Source organism: Callithrix jacchus, chromosome 5 (genome assembly GCF_049354715.1).
Source record: "Callithrix jacchus isolate 240 chromosome 5, calJac240_pri, whole genome shotgun sequence".
Lineage (NCBI taxonomy): Eukaryota > Metazoa > Chordata > Mammalia > Primates > Cebidae > Callithrix > Callithrix jacchus.
Window position 1 is genome coordinate 36,945,996 of NC_133506.1, and position 19,139 is coordinate 36,965,134.

At 42.8% G+C, this 19,139-nt stretch overlaps 1 protein-coding gene and 1 long non-coding RNA gene across 3 annotated transcripts in view; one reads left to right on the top strand and one right to left on the bottom strand.

Moving 5' to 3' along the window:
* CHD6 (chromodomain helicase DNA binding protein 6) overlaps positions 1–11,716 on the bottom strand; it is a 202,991-nt gene extending 191,275 nt beyond the window's left edge. For both annotated transcript variants that reach the window (XM_078371699.1, XM_002806769.7), the window contains exon 1: positions 11,683–11,716. The gene's annotated coding sequence lies outside the window, so the exon portion shown is untranslated. The remainder of the gene's footprint in view (positions 1–11,682) is intronic.
* A 670-nt stretch (positions 11,717–12,386) lies between these two features.
* On the top strand, positions 12,387–15,346 carry LOC118153603 (uncharacterized). The gene is made up of 3 exons (XR_004742872.2): positions 12,387–12,522; positions 12,653–12,765; positions 15,224–15,346. It is a non-coding gene; the product is annotated as an uncharacterized LOC118153603 (long non-coding RNA).
* The last annotated feature ends 3,793 nt before the right edge of the window (positions 15,347–19,139 follow it).

Genomic DNA, 19,139 nt, shown 5'->3' on the forward strand with positions numbered 1-19,139 from the left:
AATTCAAGGTACAAAGAAGGGCCTTGCAGTTATGTCAGCAAAGACAAACATTTAGAATACTGACAGAAAAGAATAATGGTTGACTGTCTCACCTTGTCCCAGCTCCTAATGCCTCAATTCAAAGACTCACCTCCTAGCCAGGCCACTGCAGTAGCCTCTGCATTCATTACTCCATCAGGCCCTTCCTAAAGAGTAGTTCTCAAACTCAGATACACACTGGAATCACCAGGGAAATTACGAAAAATCCAATATCTGGGTCTCTCCTTCAGAGAATCTGATTTTACTGGATGCTGGTATATTTTTATAAGCTCTTCAGGTGATTCTTATACACAACTAAGTTTGAGCACCACTGCTGGGAACCAACCTCTGATGCCTGAGTGTAGAGCACAAGCCACTCTCCTGCATTAAAACCTGTGATGATTCCTCACTGCCAACACAAATCCAAACAACTGACTATGATCTTCAAAGCCTTTCTCAACATCTCCAACCTACCGCTCCTCCAGCCCCTCACCTACCAGTACTCCACAGCTCTCTGCCATACTCCAGCCATAATGAACTTACCATTTGCCTCTGTGACCCTGGCAAGATATTTCTTATGCATAAAAGGCCCTCCAAACTCATGAACACTAATCTCAGTTTCTGACTATCAAACTCTGAATCAATTTTCAAGTACCAGTTTAAAAGGTCCTTCCTTTCAAAAGCCTGGGAGTTTCAAAATTCCCCTGGCTTAATGGTAGATCCCTCTTCTTGAGTCTTAACAAAATTTGGACATAACTCTAATCTGACATTGATCATGATGCTTGTAGTGGCAGTATACCTTTCTGTCTCTTCCAACATGAAGTGCATTCCAAAAAGGGAGAGGCCACATGCATTTATCAAGTTCCCAGGGCATATGAATGGCTGAAACACAATGAATGTTCAATTAACTGTTTACTAAATAAATGGGCATCACGTACCTACGGAAAAATGAATAACAATACAACAAAAGACAAAGGCAATTCGATATGAAATGCCAAATTAGTTACAGAGGGAAAATCTAACTCAAGAGGAGCTCTGGGGAGACAGCTTCAGGCTGATATGGAAAAGGAAGCCTCCAGGAAGACAAGGGTCTTGCCCTCAAGTCTTAAGGAAGGAACGTATCTAGATGGGCCAATAGGGAGGGGCAGAAAACGATGAGCATGGGAAACAGCACAAACGTAGACCATTCCACAGAGAGGAAAAGAAAACTCAATAAAAAAGCTCAGGGCTTTAAAGCAAAGGTTTACTTGCTTACACTATGCAACCATCACATATTTCTTTCAAAAGAAAAGGTATCTGCCTACAAGGGACACACATCACTTCCACTGAAATGTCAATATCCAAAGCAAGTTACACAGCCATGCCCAATTTCAAGGTATAAGAGAGAATGCAACCCTACCATGTGTCCTTAAGAAAGAGAACCAGAAATACTGGTGAAAAGTGCTAATGACCACACCATGAAAGAGTCTAGCACCATACGTGGCACAGAGTAAGCACTCAGTGATTGACAGCTATTATTATCATGATTATTGAGGAATCCAGGGAAAAAAATCTATCCTAATAACTCTAAGTCATAACACTGAATAGCTAAATAAAAATACGTGAAAAAAATCTTATACACATTATTTACAAATAAAGCAAAGGTTAATTTACAAGCATTTTACCATGATATAAGGGAGGGACATGCCAAAAAGTTTCCATTAAGCAAAAACTAGTAAATAAGATTTACCAAAATAGCATTTTACCATGATATGAGAGAGGGCATGCCAAAACGTTTCTAGTAAACAAGAGTTATTAAAATACCCATTCTTACTAATTTAAGACATGTAACAGTTCATTATCTTTATTATTCTAGAGAACATTAAAAAAAATTATGGAGGCTTTCACACTTTCACACCTAAGCTCAGAGCACACCTGTCTCATATTTTCCCCATAAATTCTTAAGGGAAATTCTCCCATGTGGGTTTTCAGGACCCTAACCCTTGGAAGTTAAGGGGAAAGTCCTATATAGCAAAATGAGAAATCAATTCTAATCAAGCCTTGGCCACAGATCAGCTCTGTGACTTCATGAATATTTACATGACCAGGACCCCATTCCATTATGCATAATGAAAATGGATAGATGTCTTCAGAAGTACCTTCTAACTCTATTGTGCAATCCCAAGAAGCAGGAGAGAAGCTTTGCTTTCAGACTCTAGTAATGATGCTGACCTGTGTAAAACCTGAGAACGCTTAAATCTGCCGCAACCACACTAATAACAACAAAGCTTAGTTCAAGAGTAAACATGCAACACAGTCAAGAACACGCAGGGAGAGCTCTGCTACATGAAATGCTGCAGACGCAAAGTGCAGGTAAAAATGGACAGAGTATGGTTATTTTGTGTGTAGCTTATGAAATCACAATCTTTTAGTAACATCTCATCCAGCATTCCAAGGACCCAGTGGCAGTGATGGGAACAAACTTGAAGCAAGGAATCTCCAAACCTTTAAGCTTAGGGTCTGTCAAACTATCAGATCTAAATTCCAACACACTGGGCTTTCCAATTCTTTAAAATCCTACAGCAATAATTCAAATACATGCCCAGAGAGCTGGGAGCAGTGGCATGTCTGTAGTCCCAGCTACTCAGGAGGCTGAGGCAGGAGGATCATTTGAGCCCATGAGTCTAGCCTGGGCAACATAAGAGACCCAGTTTCTATAAAACAAACAGACAAACAAAAATACATGCCCAGAGATCTAGAACTTGACATTCTTTGAAGAAAGTCAGAAAAAAAAAGCCCAAAGCAGCAATTTACAAAATGTTAAGCCCCCTAATCAGTGACACTTGTGTCAAACCAAAGCACCCACCCAGACAACCTACCACCATTCACTGTTTTGTGAGTATACAACCATCCTTACAACAGAATTAATGAGAAAACAGTGGTGATCTGTAATGAACACTAACGAGAGACAATACAGCATTAACTCACGCCATAAACAAAACAGACAATGCTGCATTATAAATTTTGCTATGCTGGCAGCCCTATCCATGATTTTTAAGGAACCTTTCAATTCTAATGTTCTGAGTCTAAAAACTACATGGGACACCCGTTACTGTCTCTCATGCTTCAAGAGTCACTGCCTAAATGACTAACAATTTCCTGCTTGAAAACCTAAAACCTAGTAAATATATCCAATAAAACTGCTGTATGATTAGACTCACTTTGTTATGGCTGGACAACATTTTTAAAGCTACAATTCTACATGTGGATTTGTGTTTACTTTTTTTTTTGAGACAGAGTCTTGCTCTGTCACCAATGCTAGAGGGCAGTGGCTCAACCCTGACTCACTGCAACCTCCACCTCCTGGGTTCAAGCCATTCTCCTGCCTCAGCCTCCCAAGTTGCTGGGATTACAGAGTCTGCCACCATGCCTGGCTAATTTTTGTATTTTAGGTAGAGTCGCGGTTTCACCAGATTGGCCAGGCTGGTCTTGAACTCCTGACATTAAGCAATCCGCCCACCCCTGGACTCCCAAAGTGTTGGGATTACAGGGGTGAGCCACTGGTGCCCGGCCTGTGTTTACTTCTACAGTAATTTCCTTCTACTTGTCAATCACAATGTAATTTTCAATTTTGCAATAGATCTCGGTCAATATACTAATCAATCTTATCATTGATTTTTAGTAGTTTAAAATTTTATTCCTCATTTACAAATAGAGAGAGGAGACAGAGAAGCCTATGTAACCCCTAATAAACCAAAGAAGTTGCTTCTATTAACAAATCAATTTTTAAATATATTGGAAAGGGGGCAGAAGATAAGACTTAAGTCTTTCAAGGAAGGCTTGGTAAATGTTACTAAAAAAACAAGATTCCCTTTATAAAGTTAATTGAGAGATAAACCTAAAATACTTTGTATGGTAAAAATATCCACTACTGGTCTAAAGTAATGGGAACCCCTACAGCCAGTAGTTTTTATTGACAACAGGAGAACTACAGTGTTATACTTAAAAGCTGCCTATCTTAAATCTTAGTATAAAAGAAAAAAGCTTCAAAAGTCATGTTGAAAGACATCACGCATGTTAGTCATAGACAGGAAGGGTCATAAGGCCTCACTGGAACAGCTACCTTGCTGTTTGTAAAGCCTTCCAAGACACATCTAAATTTATTCTCTGATCTTACTATTTTCTGAACATTCAAATCAACTTTTAGATAAAAATAAATAGGAAAACATAAATAGGTAAATAACTCTCAAATGTAATTATACGGCTTGCTCAGAGTCATTTTAGGTTAAAGGACAATCTTGTTTCCTATTATACTTTCCTTTACAGACACAGAAAAAAAAGTCCACCTTTGCTTCAAAGAGGGTAGAGATGCTAAAGGGCCTAGAGCTGTGCTGTCCAATGCTGGTACCAATGGCCATGTGTGGCTATTTAAATTCATGCTAATATTAAATAAAATGTAAAATTCTCATCCTCAGTCATACTAGCCACACCTTAAGGGTCTGAAAACTGTAAGTGGCCAGTAGTTTCCATGCAGGTAGTGAAGATTTCCATCGTAACGGAAGGTTCCACTGAACAGTGGTGATCTAGGACAATGTTTCTCAAACTATGATGCGCACAAAATCATCAGCACAGCTTGTTAAAACACAAATTCCTGGGTACCCCGGGTGGTCTATTTTTTTTTTTGAGACACAGTCTCACTATGTAGCCCAGGCTGGAGTGTAATGGTGTGATCTAAGTTCACTGCAACCTCCATCTCCCAAGTTCAAGCGATTCTCATGCCTCAGCCTCCCAAGTAGCTGGGATTACAGACACACACCACTAAGCCCGGCTAATTTTGATATTTTTAGTAGAGATGGGGTTTCACCATGTTGGCCAGGCTGGTCTTGAAGTCATGACCTCAGATGACCCACCTGCCTTGGCCTCCCAAAGAGCCGGGATTACAGGCATGGGCCACAGTGCCCAGCAAAACTTGCATTTCTAACACGCTCCCAGGTAATGCTGAAGTTTCCCCACACTTTGATTAGTGCTCTCTATGGTAAAGAACTAGTTTTTGTTTTTGCTCTTTCCCAATCTATGGCCAAGACTTTCATGGAACACCAAAAAATGAATTTCCAGGGGAAAAAAATACATTAAAAAGGACTACAATTATAAAGTAGTATTTTTTATTATTAAGTTTAACAGACAAATCATTTTTCTAACCATCTGCTATAAAAGCATCTACATGCTTCTTTGCAAGTTCTGTACTCACCTTGTCAGACAGGTATGTAGACCTGCAGGAATCTATAGATTACTTTCAGTAGCCTAATCCACAAGATCTTATTTTACATTTTTACAATTATCTTTCTGGAACTGGTCATTAATGACCTCTTTCATATCCTCTACCATTTCCTCAATGCATTTTTACCACTCAAGGCAAAACTGTTAATTCCATTAAGCAAAATACCCCTAAATCCCTTAAGTGATATTATACCAGGTTTGCTTAAAGAAGCAATCTAATGGTGTCAACACTGATAATGTGATCTGATTCTACCAGGTGATTAACAATAATGATGGCTTAACTTTTTCATGCAAGCCCATAGTTGAATTTAGACTGCCAACAGCGCAAGAATTGCTAAGCCCAAAATACACAATGAGCACTAATAAAGTCTCTATGTTAAATTATGTAAAATTCTTTCTGTAAATAAAATCTATGATCTAGAATTAGCTTACCAGACAAAATCCTTCAAAGTATTTCTTAGAATACTGATGGCTTTTCTTGGACCCAAAGTAGAGTCCAGGTATATTTCTTTACTTATATACACTTAAGGAATAAACCAAACAATTTTCTTAAAGAAGTCAATGCCCTTCACTATCTGCCTAAAGCTTAGATATTTTCCCTAATCTAATTATTATTACATCTTATTAAATTAAATAAACTGATTCTTCTTCTATTCAGCTTCTGGTCTGGCCTGACCAAAAAAAAAAATCTCCATAATAACTTAAGTTTGACCACTTCCTAGAGTTATTCTTAGAATTTGTTACTTTAATATTATGTTAGCAATTTGCTTGACTTATTAAGTAAATAATAAGGCTCTGATGACTTTAATATGAAATCCTTTTTTATATAGTAACACCTGGTTTTATATGCATGTTCTGTGTACAATTGTTAGCAGTCTAAAAATAAGCTTTTATGTTCAACTACATAGTATTTTAAGGAAGAACTGCACTAAAAATTAGCACTAATGGAAGTTGCAAAGCATTTCATAAAAGTCTGGGGAATATAAAAATGGAGGGAGTCTTTTAATTATTATTCTTCAATGTAAGAAAGAAAAACCCTTTTCCTCCTAACATATTGAATGAAACAACCGCACAATTAGTAGGAAGCAGTATTCAAAGCAAGAAAATGTCAGGGACATTTGCCATGGCCACCCCTCTGGTCCCATCTGCCTCTGCAGATGAGAGTCTGAGAACCCTCTAAGAGGCCCATGCCTCCCATTTCAAACTTTAACTCTATCAGGCGGCAAGGGCAAGGGACAGCTTCCATGTGATCACAGGGAGGGAAGAATTCAGGAGATAATGGCAGGGAATGCCTAGATGCTGCCAGAGGGATGCATTTCTTCCCCAAACCCAGGCCAACTGATCAAGGGTGAGACCGCAGAACTTGCTAAAGGGCAAAAAAGGTCCAAAGAAGTTAGCATCCAGGCAGAAGATTTTGTTCATGCAAAGCAGTTGTTCTAGAATTACCTAAATTAATGACCCTTAGTATTTTTTTGTATGCTGGTGGAAAGGTATGGGGGTGAAGGTACAAGAGTCACAGATCTGTTTGAAAATCATAAAAAGCAATGGACTGTCTGCCTATAAAATAGGCAGATGCAAACAAAAATTTGCATACTATTTTGGGGTCTTCACACATCAGCCAAAGACTTCCTAGGGGTTCATGAACTGCAGGATAAAAAGCCTAAACCTAGTTAGGTAGGAACTAAAGATCTCTGTTAACACGGTAGTTGGAACTTTTAACCTGAAGCCAGGCTTTTACATAAAGACAATCTTAGAATTAAAAAAAAAAAAAAGATTCCAAAAACAAAATGGTCACATAGTATACAAGAAAATCCAAAATATATTAAAAAGTTAACTACTTGATAAAGAATAACATATTTGATCCATAAAATGAGATCAGCGACTATCCCTTGCAAGTATCCTTAAAAAGGGGTAAAAAGGCTGGGAGCAGTGGCTCACACCTCTAATCCCAGCACTTTGGGAGGCCAAGGCGGGCGGATCACAAGGTCAGGAGTTTGGGACCAGCCCAGCCAAGATGGTGAAACCCTATCTCTACTTAAAAAATACAAAAATTAGCCCAGCGTGGTGGCATATGCCTGTAATCACAGCTACTCAGGAGGCTGAGGCAGAAGAATCTCTTGAATCTGGGAGGTGGAGGTTGCAGTGAGTTGAGATCATGCCATTGTACTCCAGCCTGGGTGACAGAGCAAGACTCTGTCTCAAAATTAAATAAATAAATGGGTAAAAAAAAAATGGAAATCTCCCTTTACTTGTTTAGAAAATTTAAAGATATATCCATCACTTTCTACATATGTTTGGATTCCTGTCCCTAAGTTATCTCACAATTCTACTTCCTAGTGTCCTGAAATGTTCAAATAGTATATTAAGTTCTTTTGAAATAGCTAACAAAAACACCATGGGAGTCCATTGAAAACTCAGGTGTGTTCCTTGCTAAAATTTGTTAAGTCCTTTATTATGATTATAAAGAAAAAACATTCATCAATTAAAAAAAAATTGTGATTCTTCAAAAGAGGAGCTATTTAAGTTATATCATATACACCCATTACAAATTCTTAAGGTTACAAAATAGAACAGTGAAGGCAAACAACATAATGAATAATGTAAGAGAATGTACAGAATTACTATTTACTGACTGTAAAAACTAACAAATACAGGTACTATAGGAAAAAATAAAACGTTTTTCTTTGGATTTTATGCTGATGATTTAGTTCAGGAACAGGGACAAGCACGGATATTTTAAAATAACTCAATTTTACTACCTTCAGGACTTTTATGGAAAGAAGAGAATTTCTCATGAGGGTATCAACGCCTCTACAACATGAACCAAAGAAAAGAACATTTTGGCAAGGAAAAAGTGACTGCATTCTCCCTCTGCACTTCATGGTTATTACTGTACCAGGGTACACCTGAACTCCAAACTGCCCAGGAAGACCACTCCTACTCCATGGAGACAAAGGGGGAAAAAGGGTATCCTCGCTGTATTCTAACACTCCTCTTCAGTGACAAATTCTTGAAATGGAAAAGTAAAAATGGATGCATGTGTAGAAGAACTTAGGGAAGGTGTGTTAGTTAAGTAACCTAACACCGTATCACTAAAATACTACAGCACACTTGAGCATTTAAAGAAACCTTTAGAGAGAACTGTTGGTGAAAAGGACATGTCCTGGACACCAACGATCTGGGTTCAAATTCTAGCTCTATCATTGACTAGCTTTATGGCCTTTAATAAGTTACTTTATCTCTCTCAGCTGCAGCCCAACCTCATGAAGTAGCTATGAAAGCAAAGGTATTTTTCTCATCTCTGTAGCCCCAGTATCTAGCTGAGTACTGGACAAACACCAGGTATTCAATCAATGCTAGTTCTTTCTGCTCCCCTCACAAGTATGTCACATTCCATTGCAAAAAAAAAAAAAATATATATATATATATATATTCTCTCTCTCTCTCGAACAGGTATCTAAGCTCTGGCTATCATTTTATGTATTTCAAAGAGTTTTCAATATAATAACCTGGTACAGGAGAATACAGGCAATCCTATGGAATTCATCGCACCTTTCACTTGAATTAAACTAAAGCTTTGCATGAGCAATGAAATATAAGAGAATCATTAAATATGTATTAAAAACAAAACTATTTCAAGCCTTGTTATACCAGGCGGGGAAAGGGGAAGGAGGGAGGGAGAGTATGGCCTCCTCAGTAGATATGGATATACTGTTATTGCCATTCCCATACCAAAGATATTTTTGCAGGTAGAATCTGAATCCTTAAACTTCTTCAAAGAGATTTAGAACATGGGTGGTCCATGAGTGATCTCATTTAGTAATTATCAATTAAAGTCTTTCCATGAAAGGTGAAAAACATAGGCACCTACAGGGAGAATCAAGCCTGACGTTGTGGAACCTCGTGGTACAACACAGGAAGACATAACCACAAACTCTGCTTGGGGCAAAGCCATACTTCGAAGAAAACCAAAACATTTCTCCGAAACTTTTATAAACCAAGGAGCTCTCCAACACAAAGTAGCCCAAGGGCCGCCTGTTGTTTCTGACAGGTTTTCTGCAATGTTACAGCAAAATCACAAATAAGATGTGGTTTCTAATGAGATATAATTCTGCTTCAGGTTTTCTTTGGTATTTGAAATAGTTATACAAAAATCAATAAATACAAAAACGTAACTGTCAAAGGATCTTCCAGAAATGCAGCAGTTAGTTGTATTTCTCCCACTTTACTTCTAACTTGTCTTTAAATGCCTTGTGTACTTTGCCTTAAGTAATACACTGATGAGTTCAGAGAACTTCCAACTACACGAATAATAAATTATACAAATTATAAAGACATGGAATATTTAACAGTTGTAAAGTGATCATATTGAAAGAGTTGGCAGTGCTATTAAATATAACAAGAGCTAAATGGGAAAAGCAAAGAAATAACTGCAGAATAAAAAAACGTGACTCCAGGGAGACTGATCCACACAACTCAATTTCACCACAGGTCTAGATTTACTTTGCCCACGGCCAGACTACACCAAGAACAGTACGGTAGTCTGGTTACTATTAGACAGACTCCAAAGCTAACAAAAAGGTGGGAAAGGTGTGTGCAAGGTAGCTTTTAGTCGCCCATTCATCAAGAAAAAAGTTTAAATTCAAAAGAACTTATAATTCATCTATGAAATCTGCCCTGGAACAGAAAGAACTCCAAAATTAATAATCTTACCACTCTGCATTTTCCCAAGGCCTTTGGTTATAATGATGCATTGCTTACATTAAACCACCTGCTCTGCTTGGCATAAACCATGTTACTTGAGGATTCATGCCTAATCATTTTATCATACACAGATCTCAAATCTTCTTTCTGTTGCCAGAGAGCCACAAAGTTCACAAAAACTCTCTCTGAGGATGCCAACGTGATTTTCCAATTTGGCTTACAGTCAAACTCTACTGTGCCATGAAATCAATGGGACAGACCCCCAGTAAGTGCCACAGCTCACATCAGCCAAGGGAGCAAAACCCAGTGGCCTGCCTGGGTTTTTTCCCCAAAACACCACAAACATATTTCCATAAAGTACATCGAAATTTGGGGCCCACTGGGATGGTACTGTTATATACCATCTGGGAAACAATAATAAAATCTCAGGCAATATTTCAGACATCTTGAAAACTGTAAATATTTAAAATGTGTATTTTCGGTTTCGCGGATCTGCTACCAGAAACATAGAGTTTTCAAGGGGTGAGAGATAAGGCACACACACAGCCCCAGAGAGATCCTCAGAGATGCCAAAGATTCATGAGAAACCTTGGCCGGATTACTAATGGTCCATAAACCCTAATTTGAAGAACAGGGGCCTACAAGCTCAAAATTGAATTATACTGCCTTATTAGATCCCACACGACTGAAACCACAGTCACATTAGTCATAACTGGAACTAGGAATACTTTAGGTACACAAATATAAAGTGTCTGCTTATGCATTTTTAATTGCATCAAATAAAATTGAAGCTGCAAACAAACTCAAATTTCAATTATCTCACTAGTGAGGGGATTTCCTAATAACGCCTTAAAAAAAAAAAAATTCGAGTAGCTGCCAACCCTCTGCACATCCGACAGGCAGGTCCCTGGAAATCTGGGCGCAACGGACTCCGTTACTTCTCAACAGCGAAGAAAATAAATACCCCGAAGAGGACAGATTTTTTTTTTTTTTTTAAAGATCAAACATGCAATCTAATAATGCTCAAAACTTGGCAGCTGGGTTCCGGGACCCCCCCAGGGCTCCAGTTTTCCGGGCGAGTGCGCGCTAGTGGCGTAAGTAGGGGGCGGAGGGGGTGCGCGATCCGAGGCCGCGCCAGGGCCCCCGCCCCCTCCCGGAGAAGCAGCCTGGCACCAGCCCACCCTCCTCCACCCCTGCAAACAGACGCAGGACGCGAATAGAGCAACTTCTCGGCGGGGGCGGCGGCGGGAAGAGCGGTCACCCCCGCCCCGCCCCAGCGTCGCCGGGCCCGGGGGTCCCACCGCGCCCTCCCCGAGGGGGCCTCCGCACGCCCCGCCCCCGCCCGCCAGGCCCGCGGCCGGGGTCTCCCCCGGACCCCCGCCCCTGCGCGCGGCCCGCAGCGGCGCACTCCCAAGGACGGCCGCCCGGCCACAGAGAAAGCTGGAGCGAGAGCAGAAGCCGGGCGCGGCAGAGACCGACCCTCTCCCAGGCCGCAGGCCGCCGCCTGCCCTCCGCCAGGCCGCTCGCCCGCCGGCCCCGCTCGGACCCCAGTCCGACCGGGCCTGGGCGCCGCCGCAGCCCCTCATCCCGGCTCCATTCATAGGGGCACCCTAGCCCGGCCGGCGGGGCGGGGCCGAGGACCCGCGGACAAGGCCAGTCCGCCGAGGCCAGGAAGGAAAATAAAAAGTTAAGAGAAGAACTTACCTAAAATGGCTCCTGCAGCAGCCAAAATACAAACAGCTATTATTTGGTGAAGTTTAGCTCAGACACCCTGCAAGGACACCCTAACCCAGCTCGGACCCGCCTTCCCTGCTGCACCATTGGGCTTCGCCGGCCCAAAACACTGAGCCATTGGTCATCCCTGCTGCCGCTCAGGCAGAAGCCCATTTCAAGCTTGCTTGCAGGGGCGAGTGATGGGCTAGCTCCATTGTGCTCGTATTTGCATGGATGTGATCGCGGCGTTGATTGGCCGGCGCTGAGACCGCCCCGCCTCCTGCCTAGCGCCCCCCGCCTTGGAGACGCCGCTGCGCGCGGCCCCGCCCCCCCGGGACAAGCGGCGGGGCCACAGGGGCGGGGCGGGGCCGGGGTCCAGCGGGCCGAGGGGGTGGGGCGGGGTCCCGCGGGGTCCCGCACTTCGCAGTTCGCAGGCAGGGGGCGGGGACCAGGGACGCGCGGGCGCCCGCGGGGGTTCAGCCCGCAGGTGGAGGTCTCTCAGGTAGCGGGCTAGCGATCTGGAAGATCCGGGGCTGGCGTCTCCGGGGGTGGAAGAGGATGTGGCTGGGGTCCCGCGACACAGGGGTTCCGCTGGGGCCGAGGTCACGCAGGCAAGATGCAGGGAGAGGCGAGGAACCCGCAGGTTATGAAAAGATGATGCTGAGTGACCAAGCGAACCGAGGAGCACCCTTCAGCCGCGTCTCCTGCCGCTCAGCCCGGCTCCCTGGCACTCCTGGCTCCTGACGGGCTTCTTCCCAAGGCCCCGCAAACCCGGGAGTTTTCCAGCCCCGGGGATCCTGCAGCGCCTTGGTTAGATCTCCGTGAAATCAGGTGTCAAGCTATGGTGCATTTACTTTCTGGCCTGTCGCCCCTACCATCCTTACAACATCTTCAAGGACAGGGCCCAGTATTTGGCAGAGATTCAACTAATTGTTACACTCTCGAATTCGTCTGTTGGCAGCTAATCTTTGAGTGCCCACTAAATTCCAGACCCTGATATAAAACAGAGAATACTGCGGTCAACAAGACAAAGCCCTTGCTTTCATGGAATAGGCGAAAGACTGAGTACAAGGGGTAGGTATTAATAAATGCTGTAAAGAAAATAATATGGAAGAAGGAGGGGAATTAGACCAGAGTTTAGGAATTAGGAAAATCCTAAATTAAGAAAGGAGTGATGGAGAGTTTGCCTTGCCTGGGTGAATACTCTTTATGGCATCCCATTACTGCCCCCTCCCACCCTGACCTTGGCAGTCACCTGCTCTCCTCGAAACTGATTGGATTCTGACTGTACAGCCTCATTCTTCCTCAATTAAAGCAGAAATTATCTGAGTCTGAGGATTCTAAGAGCAGCTTGTGGGATACATTTAGGATAAGAACATTTTGACTGTGTCGGGGGCAATGATAATGATTTAGCAGAGCCTTGCTGTACCCCCCAGAGAGAGAATATTTTTAGCTTCTTTGAAATCCCTGTTTTCTGATGGCTTTCAGCCTGTGGCCCTAACTCTCTTCTGAGTAGCACTCTTCACTTCTTGGCAGACACCAGAGATTTCTCCAGCTTGAAAACAAAGGCAGAAGCCCCCTGCTGCCCATCTCTCTTATCTGTGTGCATTTCTGTCATTTGACTGAAGGCTGGCCAAGATGTCTCATGGTCTTTCTTTCTTCATCTTTCTTCCTCCCCTACACAGTTATTTATTAAGCACCAACTATGTTCCAGGTATTGTTCTAGACACAAGGGATGCGGCATTAAACAAGACAAATCACATCTTTGCCCTCAAGGAGCTTATAGTCTAGTTGAGGATGAGATAAGAGAGTTATGCATAGATCCTTAGGATATCCAATTTTGCCAAGCTGCTGGCAAGTGAGAATACTGAGGGCTGCCCCCCTGCTGCAGCCCTTGGGGATAGCCTGCTTGACCTTCTGATCCAGCTGCTTCAGGAGCTGAAGTTGAACCTGAGGCAGGACCAGGCAGCTGGTAGCCACAGCCTCTCCAGCTCAGACACCAGAATCAAGGGTTCCAAAGCTCTCAACAGTGCCCATGGGACTCAGGTCTGTGGGCTCTCAGGTCTTGAAAGAGGCTGGGAGCAGAATTAAATCAGAGATAGATTTGGTGGGTCCTATGTGGGAGTCAAATGGCCTTCCCTTTGCATAATAAAGTCTCTTGCCTACAAGAATTGAAATAACATAAATGAGGTGGGACTCTAGACAGAGCAGTATGTATGTACCAATGCAAGAGGCATCCTGGGGAGGTGTGGGAGCAGGAGGGAGACAAAAGTTAGACTTGTCAGTAATTGCTGTTCTTAAACATTGAGAAAAGTCGGTAGCACATAAGAAGTTAGAGATACACAGAGACACAATACTGAGTCACCAAAAAAGAAATCAATAGGAGTATATGACTGACTCAAAAATGAGTGGGACAGGTACAAGCACAGCTATGGTCTGGGGACTACATTTAGGAGAGGTGGCAGACTTGACCTTATCCAATGAGAATTGGGTCTACAGAACTGAGAGGAGTTAGTGGAGTCTGACCCAAGGTACTTCAGCAGGAACCAGGGGGGAGGAACTGGAGGGAAAAAGGAAACAGAGACGGCTAAGTTGCTTTTAGCTATACCCATTCATGGCGGTGTCTTGGCCTGCGTCTCCAAAAGCAGAGCCTGATTCTATAGGGCAGGAGTGAAGCAAAAGGAGTAAAGTAGGGAGGAAGGAAGAGCCAATACCAAGATGGTTATTAATCTGGCCTAAGTATGGTTGATTGCTTCTGCTCAAGGGATTATCCTCCAATAAGCCATGTAGAATGAGTCTCAGAATAGCCTATGGGAGGGGGAAGGGAAGGGAATCTATCCATCCGCTCATCTCATTGGATAAAGACTCACACCAGTTGTTCATGCATAGGTGCTGAGGGGGCTTCTGCAGTGTCCCAAAACTCAGTGTCAATAGGGAACCTGGCAAGAGGCACGTGGCAGGACCATGAGGCAAAGCACTGTCAGGGTGCAGCTGTGTGAAGTCAGATGGTGCCCACGCAGAGCTTGATGCCACAGCAGCTGCTGGAACGAACGATGATTGATGCTACAAGGGTGATGCCAGTGATGCACAAATTTTTGTACCATATAATGTGCCCCATTTCCAAAGGGCTGGGAAAAGCAATCCTTAGGAGCTCTGAAGGGAGCCACAGACAGATTTCTAGCAGTTCTAGAACTCCACAAAGGAAGAGTTGCATCCCACCTGTCTATGTTCTCTCTTGCTTTCATGCCTCTGTTGACTTGTCTGTTTCCTCTGTTAGGCCATGAACTTCTTTATTGTTCTTGTTAATGTATCTGTAGCAGGAAAAAAAAACCAAAACTGTTTTCATCAGCCCATTTCATTTTCCTTCTAGGCTTGTAACAAAACTAAATTTCTCAGTAATCAGGTAGGCCCATGTGACTGAGCTCTGGGTAATGAAATCTGGACAGAAGTGGCAGATATATCCCATTTCTGGACATCCCCTAAAAACTCCCGTGTGATCTTCGAAACTTTTCCTTTCCTCATTCCTGGCCAGATGCAAAAATATCGAATGGAGGACTCAGAGGCCCCAGAAAATGGCAATGGTGGCTCACTGCATGGAGTAGAACCTCTGTGCTCACTTGCAGTGGATTGTGGTGTAAGCAAGAAATAAAATGTCACAATATCAAGTCACTGAAATGTGAAAGTTGTCTGTTACAGCCATTAGCATACCCTGTCTGATACAGTACTTGTCTAACTTCATTTGATTCCATGTCACTCCAGGGCAGGGACTGTGTTTGTAACTCAAGCACAATTGCAATGCGTGGCACATAGTAGGCATTTCTTGAAGTATGGATAAGAGTGAATGAGCTGATACCTAAGCCTGGTCTTAAAGATCAGAGTAGAATTCCAGGCAACGTGGCAAGTAGAAAGTGTTCCAGGAAGAGGGCATAGTATGTGTAGAGGTAGAGAAAATAGACTTAGTTCTCAGCACTGCAGAGGGTCGTGGAGATGGTTAGGGTGAGGCTAGAGAAAAGGCAAAGGCCAGATCACAAAAAGTCTTGTTTTTTTTTTGAGATGGAGTTTCGCTCCTGTTGCTCAGGCTGGAGTGCAATGGTGTGATCTTGGCTCACCGCAACCTCTGCCTCCCAGGTTCAAGTGATTCTCCTGCCTCTCCCTCCCGAGTAGCTGGGATTGCAGGTATGTGCCACCATGCCCAGCTAATTTTGTATTTTTAGTAGAGAGGGGGTTTCTCCATGTTGGTCGGGGTTTCTCCATGTTGGTCAGGCTGGTCTCCAACTCCCGACCTCAGGTGGTCCACCCAGCTCAGCCTCTCGAAGTGCTGGGATTACAGGCGTGAGTTACAGCACCTGGCCAAGTCTTGTATGTTACATGAAGGAATTTGAAATGTATCTTACAGGAATCATTTAAGGATTTAAAACAAGGATGTGATATCATCAAGTTTATGTTTAACCAATATCTCTCTAGCTACCTGGAAAAGGATGGGTTAGAAAGGAAGAGTCAAAAATACAAAAAAATTTTAAAGCAACATTTCATTCTTCCTAAGTTATCTGTCCTAAGGTGTTCCACTAAAAAGAGGTTTGGGGGACAAGTTATGGGAAGTTGAGTATACTCTATCCCCTCCTGAAGGTTCTTGGAGATTCCTATTCACATATTAAAAACTCTGAGAGGTCCTGCATTATAAGAAATTTGTTAAATTTTAATGTAATAATTCTCAAGATTGTTTGACCCCAGAACCTTCTTTTCATTTAACACCTGTTAAAACTGGTATCGCTTAGGACTCAATTTGGCTGCATAAATATGAGAGAACGATATAATAAGATTAAATTTTAGGCCAGGCTTGGTGGCTCACGCCTGTAATTCCAGCACTTTGGGAGGTTGAGGCAGGTGGATAATGAGGTCAAAAGATCAAGACCAGCCTGGTCGACATGGTGAAACTCTGTCTCTACTAAAATTACAAAAATATCTGGGCATGGTGGCACATACCTGTAGTCCCAGCTATTCTGGAGAATCGCTTGAACCCAGGAGGCAGAGGTTGCAGTAAGCCGAGATCACGCCACTGGCACTCCAGCCTGGCAACATAGCGAGACTCTGTCTCAAAACAAAACAAAACAACAAAAAAGAAGAAAATTAAAGTTTATTTCTGTCTTACAAAAAAGAAGTTTGGGAAGCAGGCTGTCCAGGGGTGGCATGGCAGCTCTCTGGTACCTTCGAGCATCCAGGCTTCAATGTGTTTGCTCCATTATCCTTAGCTTTCATTCCCAAGGTCACTTCATGGTCCAAAATGGCTGCTGGAGCACCAGTCCATGGAAGGAAAAACAAAGGCAAAATGGAAAAAATGGAGTTGAGTCCCTTGAACAACCTTCCTGGAAATACTACACACTACTTTTGTTTATGTCTCATTGTCCAGAACTTGGTCATATGACCATGCCAAGCTGCAAAGGAGGCTAGGAAATCTGGTCTTTTATTTTGCTTTTCTGTGTGCCAAGTTAAAAATTGGGTCTGTCACTAAAGAGTTGAGAGACTCAACTAGCAGTTTCTGGCACAATGCCCCACAGAAATAATGTTCCACAGAACCTAAATTGGGATAAAATGACTAAGTAAGGAGATTGATTTTTTAAAACATTTTTAGCAGCTTTATTGTGGTATAATTCACATACCATACAATTTGCTTACTGCAAGTATACAGTTTGAGGATGTTTAGTAAATTTATACAGTTGTGCAACCATCACCACAATCCAGTTTTAGATCACCCTCAGAAGTTTCTTGTTCCCACTTGCAGTCAATCTCCACTCCCACCCACAGGCCCCAGAAACCATCGATCTGCTTTCTTCTTAAGAGTTTTGCCCTTTTGAGAAATTTCATATAAACAGAATAGTACAATATGTAATCTTCTGTGCCTGGCTTATTTCACTTAATGTAATAATTGTGTGGTTCATTGTGTTGTAGAGTGTTTTATCAGTTTGTACTTTTTAAAATAGCTTGAATGGCATTCCATCGTCTGCGTATGCCACCTTTCATTTATCACTTACCAAATGATGGACATTCGGATTGTCTCTGCATTGGGACTGTTATGAATAATGCTGCTATAAACCTTCAAGTAGATGTCTGTGTGTGGACATATGTTTTCATTTCTTTTGGGTAGGTACTTAAGGAGATTCGTGTTTACAATTGAATTCATTCATTGAAAAGACATTTATTGACTGCCTGTTACTGACGAGTACTAGTGTTAGATGCCAAAGATATAATAGTGAATAAAATTTAACACAAACTCACCCCTCATGGAGCTTGCAGTCTGTGGAAGAGAAAGGCATTAGTCCTGTAGTCATGGGAACAAATGTAACATCACAGCAGTGGTGAGTGCCATAAGGGTAGGTATAAGATACCGTGAGAGATTGTGCTAGAAGAATCTGACTTTGTCAAGAAGGTCAGAAAAGCTGCCTTTGAGCTGAGATCTGACGTATGTGAAAACGTACTCATGCTGATAATTTTTGTCTTTCAAAGTAATATCTTAGGAAGCCATATACTTATTTCCAATAATGCTGCCCTTGCAAACACATCTCAGCCAGTTTATAGGCATGCTGGTCTTGGACCTATTTGTTTTTTGAGACAGAGTCTTGCTCTTTTGCCAGGCTGGGGTGCAGTGGCACGATCTCAGCTCACTGCAATCTCCGTATCCCCGATTCAAGCGATTCCCCTGCCTCAGCCTCGTGAGTAGCTGGGACTACAGGCACACACCACCACGCCTGGTTAACTTTTTGTATTTTAGTAGAGATGGGGTTTCACCATGGCCAGGATGGTCTCGATAACTTGACCTCATGATCCGCCCACCTAGGCCTCCCAAAGTGCTGGGATTATAGGCGTGAGCCACCGCGCCCAGCCTCTTGGGCCTATTTGTGCTTAAAGTCTCTGTGTTTTTTTTGTTTTGTTTTTTTTTTGAGATGGAGTTTCTCTCTTGTTACCCAGGCTGGAGTGCAATGGCACGATCTCGGCTCACTGCAACCTCCGCCTCCTGGGTTCAGGCAATTCTCCTGCCTCAGCCTCCCGAGTAGCTGGGATTACAGGCACACGCCACCATGCCCAGCTAATTTTATTTTTTTTAATATTTTTAGTAGAGACGGGGTTTCGCCATTTTGACCAGAATGGTCTCGATCTCTTGACCTTGCGATCCACCCGCCTCGGCCTCCCAAAGTGCTGGGATTACAGGCTTGAGCCACCGCGCCCGGCCAAAGTCTCTGTGTTTTAATAGCTCAGAGTTTTTTTGAAAACTGTGAAGCAAACACAACTCACTATCAATAAAGGTAAAGTTATCTCTCTCTCTCTCTTTTTTTTTTTTTGAGACGGAATCTTGCTCTGTCACCCAGGCTGGAATGCAGTGGTGTGATCTCAGCTCACTGCAACTTCTACCTCCCTGGTTCAAGCGATTCTCTTGCCTCAGCCTCCCGACTGGC